Here is a 19,803-nt window from a genome sequence, read left to right as displayed (position 1 = left end):
TGCGATGGCCGGGAATCGAACCCGGGTCAACGGCTTGGAAGGCAGCTATGCTCACCACTATACCACCATCGCAACTGGGACATGTCCTCCACACATCAGCTAATGTGCAATTCGACCAATAGTTCTTCATTCGAAATTTCAGTCTTCTTGCTAATTTTACGCTGAAATATTGCAATTCACCACTAATAAAAGACTGACTTTTACTCGTTCCATACTTCTCATTATACCTTTTCATTCACACTTTCTCATGCACACAAACCAGCATTTATCATCATCTCAGATAAATCCACAGCTAAAATATCAACAAAATCTCACCGCAACCCGGGATCTCTCACACAATCAAAACTTGTCAACTTCTCACAAACGCTTTTGCCCCAAACATCCATTCTCCTGCTCCTCGGATGCTGTCTGACCTGCTCTGCTTTTCCACCACCACTCTCATCTCCACCAGTGGCACTACCCACTTTCGCCTTTCTCTTCATACACTTTTCCCACCAACTTTGCTTTTTCTTTCTGATTTACCGCATCTGTACTACTTTCCGCTTTTAACATTTCTGAAGGGTTTTCCACAAACAAAAAGGCAAAAAGAAGGAACTCTTAGACTGAGTACATGCTGCAGTAATTCTGGAGAAGAGGAAACTCCTGGTAACAGTTCACGAAGCAGAAATCTCTCGAGAAATCTGTATTAATCCGCACTTCCATTCTCTTGATCGATTTGTAGTTTTCTCTGTTACATTGTAGAAGAGGGGGAGGGTGGAGTCGCAGCTGGGAGGGAGAGAAACCAGGCTGATTTTCAAAGTTTTAGAATCAGAGTGTCATACAGCATGGAAACAGATCCTTAGGTCCAGCCAGTTTATGCTGACCATTTCCCCAAACACAACTGTAACCACCTGCATGCAATTGAACATTTCCCATTTGCTAGCATTTGGTCATATCTCTCTAAACCTTTCCTATTCGTGAACTTATCCAAGCGTCTTTTCAACGTTGTAACTGTACCTGCGTCCACCACTTTCTCTGACAGTTCATTGCACGCACCAAGCACTCGATGTGTAAAAAAATTGTCCCTCATTTCCTTTTTAAATCCATAATCCCCCTGTCCACGCAACAGTAAATCAAAGATCCATCTCAATGCTTTTCACAATAAGTACCTCCCCCAGTCCCTCACTAATAAATCAATGGTCCATTTAAACAAACTGGGAATTGCATTCCACAGTCTGCAGACAGCTTCCCCAAAACCAATGACTAATGTTTTATCATCTGCAAATTTGATATCCGACACCAATTCCACATCAGTGATAGATACACCAAACAGGTGACTAATACTGAAGCCTGGGGTAAAATCAAAGAATTGCGAAACTTCATCAAATGGGGACATACCAAACCCAAAATGGCAACACTGCTTTCTCCCCACTGAAGGTGCAACACTGCTCAGATTCTCCGGCAATTTCTGTTCAGTTTCTGAACCTTGAGGAACTCAACTATTTCAAAACACATGCAGTATTCTTCTTATCATCAGGTTGGTCTACATCACAAACACTTCCTTCTTCTTTATCCTTTAAAGCAAATCAGTCAAGTTCATCCGACACTATCTTCCCTTAACAATTCCATGATGACTATCTTGGATGATGACGTGGAGGAGCCGGTGTTGGACTGGAGTGGACAATGTTAAAAACCACATAACACCAGCGTATAGTCCAACAGCTTTATTTGGAAGCAATAGCTGCTCCTTCATCAGGTAACAATGTGTGATTCCTTTTCAGCTTCACCTTGGATTGAACTTTCACTCACCGTGTGGTTATTTCTATCATCTCTCAGAGTTTTACCGAGTCATTTGCTCATTAATGGAAATATAAAAGCAGCTGGTCTCCACTCCTCCTATTTCTGACCTGCACCGTCCAACACAAGGGCAACAATTATTGTCTGTTTTCTTATTCTCTCTGATCTGGGAACTTCATTGTTGCACAAGTTAGTGACCGCTACTGACCACAAGTGGGAATTGCAACCAACCCGCAGAAATACTCAAGAGTCTGTCAGGGTGAATGAAGTCAGCAAACAGATTCTGTCTGTGCACGACACAATCAGATTGGTGTACATTTCGATTCAAAAATAAAATAACCGACCTGATATCATAAGTAATGCTGTGCCCATAAACAATGGACTGCCCAGACAGTTTTCACTTGATATTAGGCTGTATTTCACAAAAACACTGCGAGTAATGTTGAAAGGAGGGAAATCTAGAAATAAAATGAAAAACTCAGGATTTCTGTCAAGACGCCAGTTTATTTGAAACGGGTATCGCCCTGACTCCTTAATCTTCTAGGGTCCCTCCTCAATTTCAAAGTGGTGGGAAACCGCACTGCAGAGGTTTGGCGCCGTTCGTGTGGCTGACTCAAGCTTCTGTGCTTATTGAAGTGTTTCAGTTCCACTGTGGAAAGTGGTCTTTTTGGTGTTGAGCGGTTTAAAAGCCGCCGCATGCGATGGCCGGGAATCGAACCCGGGTCAACTGCTTGGAAGGCAGCTATGCTCACCACTACACCACCATCGCAACTGCGACATGTCCTCCACACATCAGCTAATGTGCAATTCGACCAATAGTTCTTCATTCGAAATTTCAGTCTTCTTGCAAATTTTACGCTGAAATATTGCAATTCACCACTAATAAAAGACTGACTTTTACTCCTTCCATACTTCTCATTATGCCTTTTCATTCACACTTTCTCATGCACACAAACCAGCATTTATCATCATCTCAGATAAATCCACAGCTAAAATATCAACAAAATCTCACCGCAACCCGGGATCTGTCACACAATCAAAACTTGTCAACTTCTCACAAACGCTTTTGCCCCAAACATCCATTCTCCTGCTCCTCGGATGCTGTCTGACCTGCTCTGCTTTTCCACCACCACTCTCATCTCCACCAGTGGCACTACCCACTTTCGCCTTTCTCTTCATACACTTTTCCCACCAACTTTGCTTTTTCTTTCTGATTTACCGCATCTGTACTACTTTCCGCTTTTAACATTTCTGAAGGGTTTTCCACAAACAAAAAGGCAAAAAGAAGGAACTCTTAGACTGAGTACATGCTGCAGTAATTCTGGAGAAGAGGAAACTCCTGGTAACAGTTCACGAAGCAGAAATCTCTCGAGAAATCTGTATTAATCCGCACTTCCATTCTCTTGATCGATTTGTAGTTTTCTCTGTTACATTGTAGAAGAGGGGGAGGGTGGAGTCGCAGCTGGGAGGGAGAGAAACCAGGCTGATTTTCAAAGTTTTACAATCAGAGTGTCATACAGCATGGAAACAGATCCTTAGGTCCAGCCAGTTTATGCTGACCATTTCCCCAAACACAACTGTAACCACCTGCATGCAATTGAACATTTCCCATTTGCGAGCATTTGGTCATATCTCTCTAAACCTTTCCTATTCGTGAACTTATCCAAGCGTCTTTTCAACGTTGTAACTGTACCTGCGTCCACCACTTTCTCTGACAGTTCATTGCACGCACCAAGCACTCGATGTGTAAAAAAATTGTCCCTCATTTCCTTTTTAAATCCATAATCCCCCTGTCCACGCAACAGTAAATCAAAGATCCATCTCAATGCTTTTCACAATAAGTACCTCCCCCAGTCCCTCACTAATAAATCAATGGTCCATTTAAACAAACTGGGAATTGCATTCCACAGTCTGCAGACAGCTTCCCCAAAACCAATGACTAATGTTTTATCATCTGCAAATTTGATATCCGACACCAATTCCACATCAGTGATAGATACACCAGACAAACAGGTGACTAATACTGAAGCCTGGGGTAAAATCAAAGAATTGCGAAACTTCATCAAATGGGGCATACCAAACCCAAAATGGCAACACTGCTTTCTCCCCACTGAAGGTGCAACACTGCTCAGATTCTCCGGCAATTTCTGTTCAGTTTCTGAACCTTGAGGAACTCAACTATTTCAAAACACATGCAGTATTCTTCTTATCATCAGGTTGGTCTACATCACAAACACTTCCTTCTTCTTTATCCTTTAAAGCAAATCAGTCAAGTTCATCCGACACTATCTTCCCTTAACAATTCCATGATGACTATCTTGGATGATGACGTGGAGGAGCCGGTGTTGGACTGGAGTGGACAATGTTAAAAACCACATAACACCAGCGTATAGTCCAACAGCTTTATTTGGAAGCAATAGCTGCTCCTTCATCAGGTAACAACGTGTGATTCCTTTTCAGCTTCATCTTGGATTGAACTTTCACTCACCGTGTGGTTATTTCTATCATCTCTCAGAGTTTTACCGAGTCATTTGCTCATTAATGGAAATATAAAAGCAGCTGGTCTCCACTCCTCCTATTTCTGACCTGCACCGTCCAACACAAGGGCAACAATTATTGTCTGTTTTCTTATTCTCTCTGATCTGGGAACTTCATTGTTGCACAAGTTAGTGACCGCTACTGACCACAAGTGGGAATTGCAACCAACCCGCAGAAATACTCAAGAGTCTGTCAGGGTGAATGAAGTCAGCAAACAGATTCTGTCTGTGCACGACACAATCAGATTGGTGTACATTTCGATTCAAAAATAAAATAACCGACCTGATATCATAAGTAATGCTGTGCCCATAAACAATTGACTGCCCAGACAGTTTTCACTTGATATTAGGCTGTATTTCACAAAAACACTGGGAGTAATGTTGAAAGGAGGGAAATCTAGAAATAAAATGAAAAACTCAGGATTTCTGTCAAGACGCCAGTTTATTTGAAACGGGTATCGCCCTGACTCCTTAATCTTCTAGGGTCCCTCCTCAATTTCAAAGTGGTGGGAAACCGCACTGCAGAGGTTTGGCGCCGTTCGTGTGGCTGACTCAAGCTTCTGTGCATATCGAAGTGTTTCATTCCCACTGCGGAAAGTGGTCTTTTTGGTGTTGAGCGGTTTAAAAGCCGCCGCATGCGATGGCCGGGAATCGAACCCGGGTCAACGGCTTGGAAGTCAGATATGCTCACCACTATACCACCATCGCAACTGGGACATGTCCTCCACACATCAGCTAATGTGCAATTCGACCAATAGTTCTTCATTCGAAATTTCAGTCTTCTTGCAAATTTTACGCTGAAATATTGCAATTCACCACTAATAAAAGACTGACTTTTACTCGTTCCATACTTCTCATTATACCTTTTCGTTCACACTTTCTCATGCACACAAACCAGCATTTATCATCATCTCAGATAAATCCACAGCTAAAATATCAACAAAATCTCACCGCAACCCGGGATCTGTCACACAATCAAAACTTGTCAACTTCTCACAAACGCTTTTGCCCCAAACATCCATTCTCCTGCTCCTCGGATGCTGTCTGACCTGCTCTGCTTTTCCACCACCACTCTCATCTCCACCAGTGGCACTACCCACTTTCGCCTTTCTCTTCATACACTTTTCCCACCAACTTTGCTTTTTCTTTCTGATTTACCGCATCTGTACTACTTTCCGCTTTTAACATTTCTGAAGGGTTTTCCACAAACAAAAAGGCAAAAAGAAGGAACTCTTAGACTGAGTACATGCTGCAGTAATTCTGGAGAAGAGGAAACTCCTGGTAACAGTTCACGAAGCAGAAATCTCTCGAGAAATCTGTATTAATCCGCACTTCCATTCTCTTGATCGATTTGTAGTTTTCTCTGTTACATTGTAGAAGAGGGGGAGGGTGGAGTCGCAGCTGGGAGGGAGAGAAACCAGGCTGATTTTCAAAGTTTTAGAATCAGAGTGTCATACAGCATGGAAACAGATCCTTAGGTCCAGCCAGTTTATGCTGACCATTTCCCCAAACACAACTGTAACCACCTGCATGCAATTGAACATTTCCCATTTGCGAGCATTTGGTCATATCTCTCTAAACCTTTCCTATTCGTGAACTTATCCAAGCGTCTTTTCAACGTTGTAACTGTACCTGCGTCCACCACTTTCTCTGACAGTTCATTGCACGCACCAAGCACTCGATGTGTAAAACAATTGTCCCTCATTTCCTTTATAAATCCATAATCCCCCTGTCCACGCAACAGTAAATCAAAGATCCATCTCAATGCTTTTCACAATAAGTACCTCCCCCAGTCCCTCACTAATAAATCAATGGTACATTTAAACAAACTGGGAATTGCATTCCACAGTCTGCAGACAGCTTCCCCAAAACCAATGACTAATGTTTTATCATCTGCAAATTTGATATCCGACACCAATTCCACATCAGTGATAGATACACCAGACAAACAGGTGACTAATACTGAAGCCTGGGGAAAAATCAAAGAATTGCGAAACTTCATCAAATGGGGCATACCAAACCCAAAATGGCAACACTGCTTTCTCCCCACTGAAGGTGCAACACTGCTCAGATTCTCCGGCAATTTCTGTTCAGTTTCTGAACCTTGAGGAACTCAACTATTTCAAAACACATGCAGTATTCTTCTTATCATCAGGTTGGTCTACATCACAAACACTTCCTTCTTCTTTATCCTTTAAAGCAAATCAGTCAAGTTCATCCGACACTATCTTCCCTTAACAATTCCATGATGACTATCTTGGATGATGACGTGGAGGAGCCGGTGTTGGACTGGAGTGGACAATGTTAAAAACCACATAACACCAGCGTATAGTCCAACAGCTTTATTTGGAAGCAATAGCTGCTCCTTCATCAGGTAACAATGTGTGATTCCTTTTCAGCTTCATCTTGGATTGAACTTTCACTCACCGTGTGGTTATTTCTATCATCTCTCAGAGTTTTACCGAGTCATTTGCTCATTAATGGAAATATAAAAGCAGCTGGTCTCCACTCCTCCTATTTCTGACCTGCACCGTCCAACACAAGGGCAACAATTATTGTCTGTTTTCTTATTCTCTCTGATCTGGGAACTTCATTGTTGCACAAGTTAGTGACCGCTACTGACCACAAGTGGGAATTGCAACCAACCCGCAGAAATACTCAAGAGTCTGTCAGGGTGAATGAAGTCAGCAAACAGATTCTGTCTGTGCACGACACAATCAGATTGGTGTACATTTCGATTCAAAAATAAAATAACCGACCTGATATCATAAGTAATGCTGTGCCCATAAACAATTGACTGCCCAGACAGTTTTCACTTGATATTAGGCTGTATTTCACAAAAACACTGCGAGTAATGTTGAAAGGAGGGAAATCTAGAAATAAAATGAAAAACTCAGGATTTCTGTCAAGACGCCAGTTTATTTGAAACGGGTATCGCCCTGACTCCTTAATCTTCTAGGGTCCCTCCTCAATTTCAAAGTGGTGGGAAACCGCACTGCAGAGGTTTGGCGCCGTTCGTGTGGCTGACTCAAGCTTCTGTGCATATCGAAGTGTTTCATTCCCACTGCGGAAAGTGGTCTTTTTGGTGTTGAGCGGTTTAAAAGCCGCCGCATGCGATGGCCGGGAATCGAACCCGGGTCAACGGCTTGGAAGTCAGATATGCTCACCACTATACCACCATCGCAACTGGGACATGTCCTCCACACATCAGCTAATGTGCAATTCGACCAATAGTTCTTCACTCGAAATTTCAGTCTTCTTGCAAATTTTACGCTGAAATATTGCAATTCACCACTAATAAAAGACTGACTTTTACTCGTTCCATACTTCTCATTATACCTTTTCATTCACACTTTCTCATGCACACAAACCAGCATTTATCATCATCTCAGATAAATCCACAGCTAAAATATCAACAAAATCTCACCGCAACCCGGGATCTGTCGCACAATCAAAACTTGTCAACTTCTCACAAACGCTTTTGCCCCAAACATCCATTCTCCTGCTCCTCGGATGCTGTCTGACCTGCTCTGCTTTTCCACCACCACTCTCATCTCCACCAGTGGCACTACCCACTTTCGCCTTTCTCTTCATACACTTTTCCCACCAACTTTGCTTTTTCTTTCTGATTTACCGCATCTGTACTACTTTCCGCTTTTAACATTTCTGAAGGGTTTTCCACAAACAAAAAGGCAAAAAGAAGGAACTCTTAGACTGAGTACATGCTGCAGTAATTCTGGAGAAGAGGAAACTCCTGGTAACAGTTCACGAAGCAGAAATCTCTCGAGAAATCTGTATTAATCCGCACTTCCATTCTCTTGATCGATTTGTAGTTTTCTCTGTTACATTGTAGAAGAGGGGGAGGTTGGAGTCGCAGCTGGGAGGGAGAGAAACCAGGCTGATTTTCAAAGTTTTAGAATCAGAGTGTCATACAGCATGGAAACAGATCCTTAGGTCCAGCCAGTTTATGCTGACCATTTCCCCAAACACAACTGTAACCACCTGCATGCAATTGAACATTTCCCATTTGCTAGCATTTGGTCATATCTCTCTAAACCTTTCCTATTCGTGAACTTATCCAAGCGTCTTTTCAACGTTGTAACTGTACCTGCGTCCACCACTTTCTCTGACAGTTCATTGCACGCACCAAGCACTCGATGTGTAAAAAAATTGTCCCTCATTTCCTTTTTAAATCCATAATCCCCCTGTCCACGCAACAGTAAATCAAAGATCCATCTCAATGCTTTTCACAATAAGTACCTCCCCCAGTCCCTCACTAATAAATCAATGGTCCATTTAAACAAACTGGGAATTGCATTCCACAGTCTGCAGACAGCTTCCCCAAAACCAATGACTAATGTTTTATCATCTGCAAATTTGATATCCGACACCAATTCCACATCAGTGATAGATACACCAGACAAACAGGTGACTAATACTGAAGCCTGGGGAAAAATCAAAGAATTGCGAAACTTCATCAAATGGGGACATACCAAACCCAAAATGGCAACACTGCTTTCTCCCCACTGAAGGTGCAACACTGCTCAGATTCTCCGGCAATTTCTGTTCAGTTTCTGAACCTTGAGGAACTCAACTATTTCAAAACACATGCAGTATTCTTCTTATCATCAGGTTGGTCTACATCACAAACACTTCCTTCTTCTTTATCCTTTAAAGCAAATCAGTCAAGTTCATCCGACACTATCTTCCCTTAACAATTCCATGATGACTATCTTGGATGATGACGTGGAGAGGCCGGTGTTGGACTGGAGTGGACAATGTTAAAAACCACATAACACCAGCGTATAGTCCAACAGCTTTATTTGGAAGCAATAGCTGCTCCTTCATCAGGTAACAATGTGTGATTCCTTTTCAGCTTCATCTTGGATTGAACTTTCACTCACCGTGTGGTTATTTCTATCATCTCTCAGAGTTTGACCGAGTCATTTGCTCATTAATGGAAATATAAAAGCAGCTGGTCTCCACTCCTCCTATTTCTGACCTGCACCGTCCAACACAAGGGCAACAATTATTGTCTGTTTTCTTATTCTCTCTGATCTGGGAACTTCATTGTTGCACAGTTAGTGACCGCTACTGACCACAAGTGGGAATTGCAACCAACCCGCAGAAATACTCAAGAGTCTGTCAGGGTGAATGAAGTCAGCAAACAGATTCTGTCTGTGCACGACACAATCAGATTGGTGTACATTTCGATTCAAAAATAAAATAACCGACCTGATATCATAAGTAATGCTGTGCCCATAAACAATTGACTGCCCAGACAGTTTTCACTTGATATTAGGCTGTATTTCACAAAAACACTGCGAGTAATGTTGAAAGGAGGGAAATCTAGAAATAAAATGAAAAACTCAGGATTTCTGTCAAGACGCCAGTTTATTTGAAACGGGTATCGCCCTGACTCCTTAATCTTCTAGGGTCCCTCCTCAATTTCAAAGTGGTGGGAAACCGCACTGCAGAGGTTTGGCGCCGTTCGTGTGGCTGACTCAAGCTTCTGTGCATATCGAAGTGTTTCATTCCCACTGCGGAAAGTGGTCTTTTTGGTGTTGAGCGGTTTAAAAGCCGCCGCATGCGATGGCCGGGAATCGAACCCGGGTCAACGGCTTGGAAGTCAGATATGCTCACCACTATACCACCATCGCAACTGGGACATGTCCTCCACACATCAGCTAATGTGCAATTCGACCAATAGTTCTTCACTCGAAATTTCAGTCTTCTTGCAAATTTTACGCTGAAATATTGCAATTCACCACTAATAAAAGACTGACTTTTACTCGTTCCATACTTCTCATTATACCTTTTCATTCACACTTTCTCATGCACACAAACCAGCATTTATCATCATCTCAGATAAATCCACAGCTAAAATATCAACAAAATCTCACCGCAACCCGGGATCTGTCGCACAATCAAAACTTGTCAACTTCTCACAAACGCTTTTGCCCCAAACATCCATTCTCCTGCTCCTCGGATGCTGTCTGACCTGCTCTGCTTTTCCACCACCACTCTCATCTCCACCAGTGGCACTACCCACTTTCGCCTTTCTCTTCATACACTTTTCCCACCAACTTTGCTTTTTCTTTCTGATTTACCGCATCTGTACTACTTTCCGCTTTTAACATTTCTGAAGGGTTTTCCACAAACAAAAAGGCAAAAAGAAGGAACTGTTAGACTGAGTACATGCTGCAGTAATTCTGGAGAAGAGGAAACTCCTGGTAACAGTTCACGAAGCAGAAATCTCTCGAGAAATCTGTATTAATCCGCACTTCCATTCTCTTGATCGATTTGTAGTTTTCTCTGTTACATTGTAGAAGAGGGGGAGGGTGGAGTCGCAGCTGGGAGGGAGAGAAACCAGGCTGATTTTCAAAGTTTTAGAATCAGAGTGTCATACAGCATGGAAACAGATCCTTAGGTCCAGCCAGTTTATGCTGACCATTTCCCCAAACACAACTGTAACCACCTGCATGCAATTGAACATTTCCCATTTGCTAGCATTTGGTCATATCTCTCTAAACCTTTCCTATTCGTGAACTTATCCAAGCGTCTTTTCAACGTTGTAACTGTACCTGCGTCCACCACTTTCTCTGACAGTTCATTGCACGCACCAAGCACTCGATGTGTAAAAAAATTGTCCCTCATTTCCTTTTAAATCCATAATCCCCCTGTCCACGCAACAGTAAATCAAAGATCCATCTCAATGCTTTTCACAATAAGTACCTCCCCCAGTCCCTCACTAATAAATCAATGGTCCATTTAAACAAACTGGGAATTGCATTCCACAGTCTGCAGACAGCTTCCCCAAAACCAATGACTAATGTTTTATCATCTGCAAATTTGATATCCGACACCAATTCCACATCAGTGATAGATACACCAGACAAACAGGTGACTAATACTGAAGCCTGGGGAAAATCAAAGAATTGCGAAACTTCATCAAATGGGGACATACCAAACCCAAAATGGCAACACTGCTTTCTCCCCACTGAAGGTGCAACACTGCTCAGATTCTCCGGCAATTTCTGTTCAGTTTCTGAACCTTGAGGAACTCAACTATTTCAAAACACATGCAGTATTCTTCTTATCATCAGGTTGGTCTACATCACAAACACTTCCTTCTTCTTTATCCTTTAAAGCAAATCAGTCAAGTTCATCCGACACTATCTTCCCTTAACAATTCCATGATGACTATCTTGGATGATGACGTGGAGGAGCCGGTGTTGGACTGGAGTGGACAATGTTAAAAACCACATAACACCAGCGTATAGTCCAACAGCTTTATTTGGAAGCAATAGCTGCTCCTTCATCAGGTAACAATGTGTGATTCCTTTTCAGCTTCATCTTGGATTGAACTTTCACTCACCGTGTGGTTATTTCTATCATCTCTCAGAGTTTGACCGAGTCATTTGCTCATTAATGGAAATATAAAAGCAGCTGGTCTCCACTCCTCCTATTTCTGACCTGCACCGTCCAACACAAGGGCAACAATTATTGTCTGTTTTCTTATTCTCTCTGATCTGGGAACTTCATTGTTGCACAAGTTAGTGACCGCTACTGACCACAAGTGGGAATTGCAACCAACCCGCAGAAATACTCAAGAGTCTGTCAGGGTGAATGAAGTCAGCAAACAGATTCTGTCTGTGCACGACACAATCAGATTGGTGTACATTTCGATTCAAAAATAAAATAACCGACCTGATATCATAAGTAATGCTGTGCCCATAAACAATGGACTGCCCAGACAGTTTTCACTTGATATTAGGCTGTATTTCACAAAAACACTGCGAGTAATGTTGAAAGGAGGGAAATCTAGAAATAAAATGAAAAACTCAGGATTTCTGTCAAGACGCCAGTTTATTTGAAACGGGTATCGCCCTGACTCCTTAATCTTCTAGGGTCCCTCCTCAATTTCAAAGTGGTGGGAAACCGCACTGCAGAGGTTTGGCGCCGTTCGTGTGGCTGACTCAAGCTTCTGTGCATATCGAAGTGTTTCATTCCCACTGCGGAAAGTGGTCTTTTTGGTGTTGAGCGGTTTAAAAGCCACCGCATGCGATGGCCGGGAATCGAACCCGGGTCAACTGCTTGGAAGGCAGCTATGCTCACCACTATACCACCATCGCAACTGGGACATGTCCTCCACACATCAGCTAATGTGCAATTCGACCAATAGTTCTTCATTCGAAATTTCAGTCTTCTTGCAAATTTTACGCTGAAATATTGCAATTCACCACTAATAAAAGACTGACTTTTACTCGTTCCATACTTCTCATTATACCTTTTCATTCACACTTTCTCATGCACACAAACCAGCATTTATCATCATCTCAGATAAATCCACAGCTAAAATATCAACAAAATCTCACCGCAACCCGGGATCTGTCACACAATCAAAACTTGTCAACTTCTCACAAACGCTTTTGCCCCAAACATCCATTCTCCTGCTCCTCGGATGCTGTCTGACCTGCTCTGCTTTTCCACCACCACTCTCATCTCCACCAGTGGCAGTACCCACTTTCGCCTTTCTCTTCATACACTTTTCCCACCAACTTTGCTTTTTCTTTCTGATTTACCGCATCTGTACTACTTTCCGCTTTTAACATTTCTGAAGGGTTTTCCACAAACAAAAAGGCAAAAAGAAGGAACTCTTAGACTGAGTACATGCTGCAGTAATTCTGGAGAAGAGGAAACTCCTGGTAACAGTTCACGAAGCAGAAATCTCTCGAGAAATCTGTATTAATCCGCACTTCCATTCTCTTGATCGATTTGTAGTTTTCTCTGTTACATTGTAGAAGAGGGGGAGGGTGGAGTCGCAGCTGGGAGGGAGAGAAACCAGGCTGATTTTCAAAGTTTTAGAATCAGAGTGTCATACAGCATGGAAACAGATCCTTAGGTCCAGCCAGTTTATGCTGACCATTTCCCCAAACACAACTGTAACCACCTGCATGCAATTGAACATTTCCCATTTGCGAGCATTTGGTCATATCTCTCTAAACCTTTCCTATTCGTGAACTTATCCAAGCGTCTTTTCAACGTTGTAACTGTACCTGCGTCCACCACTTTCTCTGACAGTTCATTGCACGCACCAAGCACTCGATGTGTAAAAAAATTGTCCCTCATTTCCTTTTAAATCCATAATCCCCCTGTCCACGCAACAGTAAATCAAAGATCCATCTCAATGCTTTTCACAATAAGTACCTCCCCCAGTCCCTCACTAATAAATCAATGGTCCATTTAAACAAACTGGGAATTGCATTCCACAGTCTGCAGACAGCTTCCCCAAAACCAATGACTAATGTTTTATCATCTGCAAATTTGATATCCGACACCAATTCCACATCAGTGATAGATACACCAGACAAACAGGTGACTAATACTGAAGCCTGGGAAAAAATCAAAGAATTGCGAAACTTCATCAAATGGGGACATACCAAACCCAAAATGGCAACACTGCTTTCTCCCCACTGAAGGTGCAACACTGCTCAGATTCTCCGGCAATTTCTGTTCAGTTTCTGAACCTTGAGGAACTCAACTATTTCAAAACACATGCAGTATTCTTCTTATCATCAGGTTGGTCTACATCACAAACACTTCCTTCTTCTTTATCCTTTAAAGCAAATCAGTCAAGTTCATCCGACACTATCTTCCCTTAACAATTCCATGATGACTATCTTGGATGATGACGTGGAGGAGCCGGTGTTGGACTGGAGTGGACAATGTTAAAAACCACATAACACCAGCGTATAGTCCAACAGCTTTATTTGGAAGCAATAGCTGCTCCTTCATCAGGTAACAATGTGTGATTCCTTTTCAGCTTCATCTTGGATTGAACTTTCACTCACCGTGTGGTTATTTCTATCATCTCTCAGAGTTTTACCGAGTCATTTGCTCATTAATGGAAATATAAAAGCAGCTGGTCTCCACTCCTCCTATTTCTGACCTGCACCGTCCAACACAAGGGCAACAATTATTGTCTGTTTTCTTATTCTCTCTGATCTGGGAACTTCATTGTTGCACAAGTTAGTGACCGCTACTGACCACAAGTGGGAATTGCAACCAACCCGCAGAAATACTCAAGAGTCTGTCAGGGTGAATGAAGTCAGCAAACAGATTCTGTCTGTGCACGACACAATCAGATTGGTGTACATTTCGATTCAAAAATAAAATAACCGACCTGATATCATAAGTAATGCTGTGCCCATAAACAATGGACTGCCCAGACAGTTTTCACTTGATATTAGGCTGTATTTCACAAAAACACTGCGAGTAATGTTGAAAGGAGGGAAATCTAGAAATAAAATGAAAAACTCAGGATTTCTGTCAAGACGCCAGTTTATTTGAAACGGGTATCGCCCTGACTCCTTAATCTTCTAGGGTCCCTCCTCAATTTCAAAGTGGTGGGAAACCGCACTGCAGAGGTTTGGCGCCGTTCGTGTGGCTGACTCAAGCTTCTGTGCATATCGAAGTGTTTCATTCCCACTGCGGAAAGTGGTCTTTTTGGTGTTGAGCGGTTTAAAAGCCGCAGCATGCGATGGCCGGGAATCGAACCCGGGTCAACTGCTTGGAAGGCAGCTATGCTCACCACTATACCACCATCGCAACTGGGACATGTCCTCCACACATCAGCTAATGTGCAATTCGACCAATAGTTCTTCATTCGAAATTTCAGTCTTCTTGCAAATTTTACGCTGAAATATTGCAATTCACCACTAATAAAAGACTGACTTTTACTCGTTCCATACTTCTCATTATACCTTTTCATTCACACTTTCTCATGCACACAAACCAGCATTTATCATCATCTCAGATAAATCCACAGCTAAAATATCAACAAAATCTCACCGCAACCCGGGATCTGTCACACAATCAAAACTTGTCAACTTCTCACAAACGCTTTTGCCCCAAACATCCATTCTCCTGCTCCTCGGATGCTGTCTGACCTGCTCTGCTTTTCCACCACCACTCTCATCTCCACCAGTGGCAGTACCCACTTTCGCCTTTCTCTTCATACACTTTTCCCACCAACTTTGCTTTTTCTTTCTGATTTACCGCATCTGTACTACTTTCCGCTTTTAACATTTCTGAAGGGTTTTCCACAAACAAAAAGGCAAAAAGAAGGAACTGTTAGACTGAGTACATGCTGCAGTAATTCTGGAGAAGAGGAAACTCCTGGTAACAGTTCACGAAGCAGAAATCTCTCGAGAAATCTGTATTAATCCGCACTTCCATTCTCTTGATCGATTTGTAGTTTTCTCTGTTACATTGTAGAAGAGGGGGAGGGTGGAGTCGCAGCTGGGAGGGAGAGAAACCAGGCTGATTTTCAAAGTTTTAGAATCAGAGTGTCATACAGCATGGAAACAGATCCTTAGGTCCAGCCAGTTTATGCTGACCATTTCCCCAAACACAACTGTAACCACCTGCATGCAATTGAACATTTCCCATTTGCGAGCATTTGGTCATATCTCTCTAAACCTTTCCTATTCGTGAACTTATCCAAGCGTCTTTTCAACGTTGTAACTGTACCTGCGTCCACCACTTTCTCTGACAGTTCATTGCACGCACCAAGCACTCGATGTGTAAAAAAATTGTCCCTCATTTCCTTTATAAATCCATAATCCCCCTGTCCACGCAACAGTAAATCAAAGATCCATCTCAATGCTTTTCACAATAAGTACCTCCCCCAGTCCCTCACTAATAAATCAATGGTCCATTTAAACAAACTGGGAATTGCATTCCACAGTCTGCAGACAGCTTCCCCAAAACCAATGACTAATGTTTTATCATCTGCAAATTTGATATCCGACACCAATTCCACATCAGTGATAGATACACCAGACAAACAGGTGACTAATACTGAAGCCTGGGGTAAAATCAAAGAATTGCGAAACTTCATCAAATGGGGCATACCAAACCCAAAATGGCAACACTGCTTTCTCCCCACTGAAGGTGCAACACTGCTCAGATTCTCCGGCAATTTCTGTTCAGTTTCTGAACCTTGAGGAACTCAACTATTTCAAAACACATGCAGTATTCTTCTTATCATCAGGTTGGTCTACATCACAAACACTTCCTTCTTCTTTATCCTTTAAAGCAAATCAGTCAAGTTCATCCGACACTATCTTCCCTTAACAATTCCATGATGACTATCTTGGATGATGACGTGGAGGAGCCGGTGTTGGACTGGAGTGGACAATGTTAAAAACCACATAACACCAGCGTATAGTCCAACAGCTTTATTTGGAAGCAATAGCTGCTCCTTCATCAGGTAACAACGTGTGATTCCTTTTCAGCTTCATCTTGGATTGAACTTTCACTCACCGTGTGGTTATTTCTATCATCTCTCAGAGTTTTACCGAGTCATTTGCTCATTAATGGAAATATAAAAGCAGCTGGTCTCCACTCCTCCTATTTCTGACCTGCACCGTCCAACACAAGGGCAACAATTATTGTCTGTTTTCTTATTCTCTCTGATCTGGGAACTTCATTGTTGCACAAGTTAGTGACCGCTACTGACCACAAGTGGGAATTGCAACCAACCCGCAGAAATACTCAAGAGTCTGTCAGGGTGAATGAAGTCAGCAAACAGATTCTGTCTGTGCACGACACAATCAGATTGGTGTACATTTCGATTCAAAAATAAAATAACCGACCTGATATCATAAGTAATGCTGTGCCCATAAACAATGGACTGCCCAGACAGTTTTCACTTGATATTAGGCTGTATTTCACAAAAACACTGGGAGTAATGTTGAAAGGAGGGAAATCTAGAAATAAAATGAAAAACTCAGGATTTCTGTCAAGACGCCAGTTTATTTGAAACGGGTATCGCCCTGACTCCTTAATCTTCTAGGGTCCCTCCTCAATTTCAAAGTGGTGGGAAACCGCACTGCAGAGGTTTGGCGCCGTTCGTGTGGCTGACTCAAGCTTCTGTGCATATCGAAGTGTTTCATTCCCACTGCGGAAAGTGGTCTTTTTGGTGTTGAGCGGTTTAAAAGCCACCGCATGCGATGGCCGGGAATCGAACCCGGGTCAACTGCTTGGAAGGCAGCTATGCTCACCACTATACCACCATCGCAACTGGGACATGTCCTCCACACATCAGCTAATGTGCAATTCGACCAATAGTTCTTCATTCGAAATTTCAGTCTTCTTGCAAATTTTACGCTGAAATATTGCAATTCACCACTAATAAAAGACTGACTTTTACTCGTTCCATACTTCTCATTATACCTTTTCATTCACACTTTCTCATGCACACAAACCAGCATTTATCATCATCTCAGATAAATCCACAGCTAAAATATCAACAAAATCTCACCGCAACCCGGGATCTGTCACACAATCAAAACTTGTCAACTTCTCACAAACGCTTTTGCCCCAAACATCCATTCTCCTGCTCCTCGGATGCTGTCTGACCTGCTCTGCTTTTCCACCACCACTCTCATCTCCACCAGTGGCAGTACCCACTTTCGCCTTTCTCTTCATACACTTTTCCCACCAACTTTGCTTTTTCTTTCTGATTTACCGCATCTGTACTACTTTCCGCTTTTAACATTTCTGAAGGGTTTTCCACAAACAAAAAGGCAAAAAGAAGGAACTCTTAGACTGAGTACATGCTGCAGTAATTCTGGAGAAGAGGAAACTCCTGGTAACAGTTCACGAAGCAGAAATCTCTCGAGAAATCTGTATTAATCCGCACTTCCATTCTCTTGATCGATTTGTAGTTTTCTCTGTTACATTGTAGAAGAGGGGGAGGGTGGAGTCGCAGCTGGGAGGGAGAGAAACCAGGCTGATTTTCAAAGTTTTAGAATCAGAGTGTCATACAGCATGGAAACAGATCCTTAGGTCCAGCCAGTTTATGCTGACCATTTCCCCAAACACAACTGTAACCACCTGCATGCAATTGAACATTTCCCATTTGCTAGCATTTGGTCATATCTCTCTAAACCTTTCCTATTCGTGAACTTATCCAAGCGTCTTTTCAACGTTGTAACTGTACCTGCGTCCACCACTTTCTCTGACAGTTCATTGCACGCACCAAGCACTCGATGTGTAAAAAAATTGTCCCTCATTTCCTTTTAAATCCATAATCCCCCTGTCCACGCAACAGTAAATCAAAGATCCATCTCAATGCTTTTCACAATAAGTACCTCCCCCAGTCCCTCACTAATAAATCAATGGTCCATTTAAACAAACTGGGAATTGCATTCCACAGTCTGCAGACAGCTTCCCCAAAACCAATGACTAATGTTTTATCATCTGCAAATTTGATATCCGACACCAATTCCACATCAGTGATAGATACACCAGACAAACAGGTGACTAATACTGAAGCCTGGGGTAAAATCAAAGAATTGCGAAACTTCATCAAATGGGGCATACCAAACCCAAAATGGCAACACTGCTTTCTCCCCACTGAAGGTGCAACACTGCTCAGATTCTCCGGCAATTTCTGTTCAGTTTCTGAACCTTGAGGAACTCAACTATTTCAAAACACATGCAGTATTCTTCTTATCATCAGGTTGGTCTACATCACAAACACTTCCTTCTTCTTTATCCTTTAAAGCAAATCAGTCAAGTTCATCCGACACTATCTTCCCTTAACAATTCCATGATGACTATCTTGGATGATGACGTGGAGGAGCCGGTGTTGGACTGGAGTGGACAATGTTAAAAACCACATAACACCAGCGTATAGTCCAACAGCTTTATTTGGAAGCAATAGCTGCTCCTTCATCAGGTAACAACGTGTGATTCCTTTTCAGCTTCATCTTGGATTGAACTTTCACTCACCGTGTGGTTATTTCTATCATCTCTCAGAGTTTTACCGAGTCATTTGCTCATTAATGGAAATATAAAAGCAGCTGGTCTCCACTCCTCCTATTTCTGACCTGCACCGTCCAACACAAGGGCAACAATTATTGTCTGTTTTCTTATTCTCTCTGATCTGGGAACTTCATTGTTGCACAAGTTAGTGACCGCTACTGACCACAAGTGGGAATTGCAACCAACCCGCAGAAATACTCAAGAGTCTGTCAGGGTGAATGAAGTCAGCAAACAGATTCTGTCTGTGCACGACACAATCAGATTGGTGTACATTTCGATTCAAAAATAAAATAACCGACCTGATATCATAAGTAATGCTGTGCCCATAAACAATGGACTGCCCAGACAGTTTTCACTTGATATTAGGCTGTATTTCACAAAAACACTGGGAGTAATGTTGAAAGGAGGGAAATCTAGAAATAAAATGAAAAACTCAGGATTTCTGTCAAGACGCCAGTTTATTTGAAACGGGTATCGCCCTGACTCCTTAATCTTCTAGGGTCCCTCCTCAATTTCAAAGTGGTGGGAAACCGCACTGCAGAGGTTTGGCGCCGTTCGTGTGGCTGACTCAAGCTTCTGTGCATATCGAAGTGTTTCATTCCCACTGCGGAAAGTGGTCTTTTTGGTGTTGAGCGGTTTAAAAGCCGCAGCA

The 19,803-nt window shown here is 42.5% G+C and overlaps 5 non-coding genes across 5 annotated transcripts; all 5 read right to left on the bottom strand.

Moving 5' to 3' along the window:
* trnag-ucc (transfer RNA glycine (anticodon UCC)) lies at positions 1–72 on the bottom strand. The gene has a single exon. It is a non-coding gene; the product is annotated as a tRNA-Gly (tRNA).
* A 2,401-nt stretch (positions 73–2,473) lies between these two features.
* trnag-ucc (transfer RNA glycine (anticodon UCC)) lies at positions 2,474–2,545 on the bottom strand. The gene has a single exon. It is a non-coding gene; the product is annotated as a tRNA-Gly (tRNA).
* A 9,831-nt stretch (positions 2,546–12,376) lies between these two features.
* Positions 12,377–12,448, bottom strand: trnag-ucc (transfer RNA glycine (anticodon UCC)). The gene has a single exon. It is a non-coding gene; the product is annotated as a tRNA-Gly (tRNA).
* Positions 12,449–14,852: 2,404 nt separating this feature from the next.
* Positions 14,853–14,924, bottom strand: trnag-ucc (transfer RNA glycine (anticodon UCC)). Its single transcript has one exon. It is a non-coding gene; the product is annotated as a tRNA-Gly (tRNA).
* A 2,404-nt stretch (positions 14,925–17,328) lies between these two features.
* On the bottom strand, positions 17,329–17,400 carry trnag-ucc (transfer RNA glycine (anticodon UCC)). The gene has a single exon. It is a non-coding gene; the product is annotated as a tRNA-Gly (tRNA).
* Positions 17,401–19,803: the final 2,403 nt, after the last annotated feature.

This window comes from Hemiscyllium ocellatum, unplaced genomic scaffold, assembly GCF_020745735.1.
Source record: "Hemiscyllium ocellatum isolate sHemOce1 unplaced genomic scaffold, sHemOce1.pat.X.cur. scaffold_1594_pat_ctg1, whole genome shotgun sequence".
Lineage (NCBI taxonomy): Eukaryota > Metazoa > Chordata > Chondrichthyes > Orectolobiformes > Hemiscylliidae > Hemiscyllium > Hemiscyllium ocellatum.
Note: the sequence above shows the minus strand (reverse complement) of the source record. Positions and strands in the feature narration are given on the sequence as shown.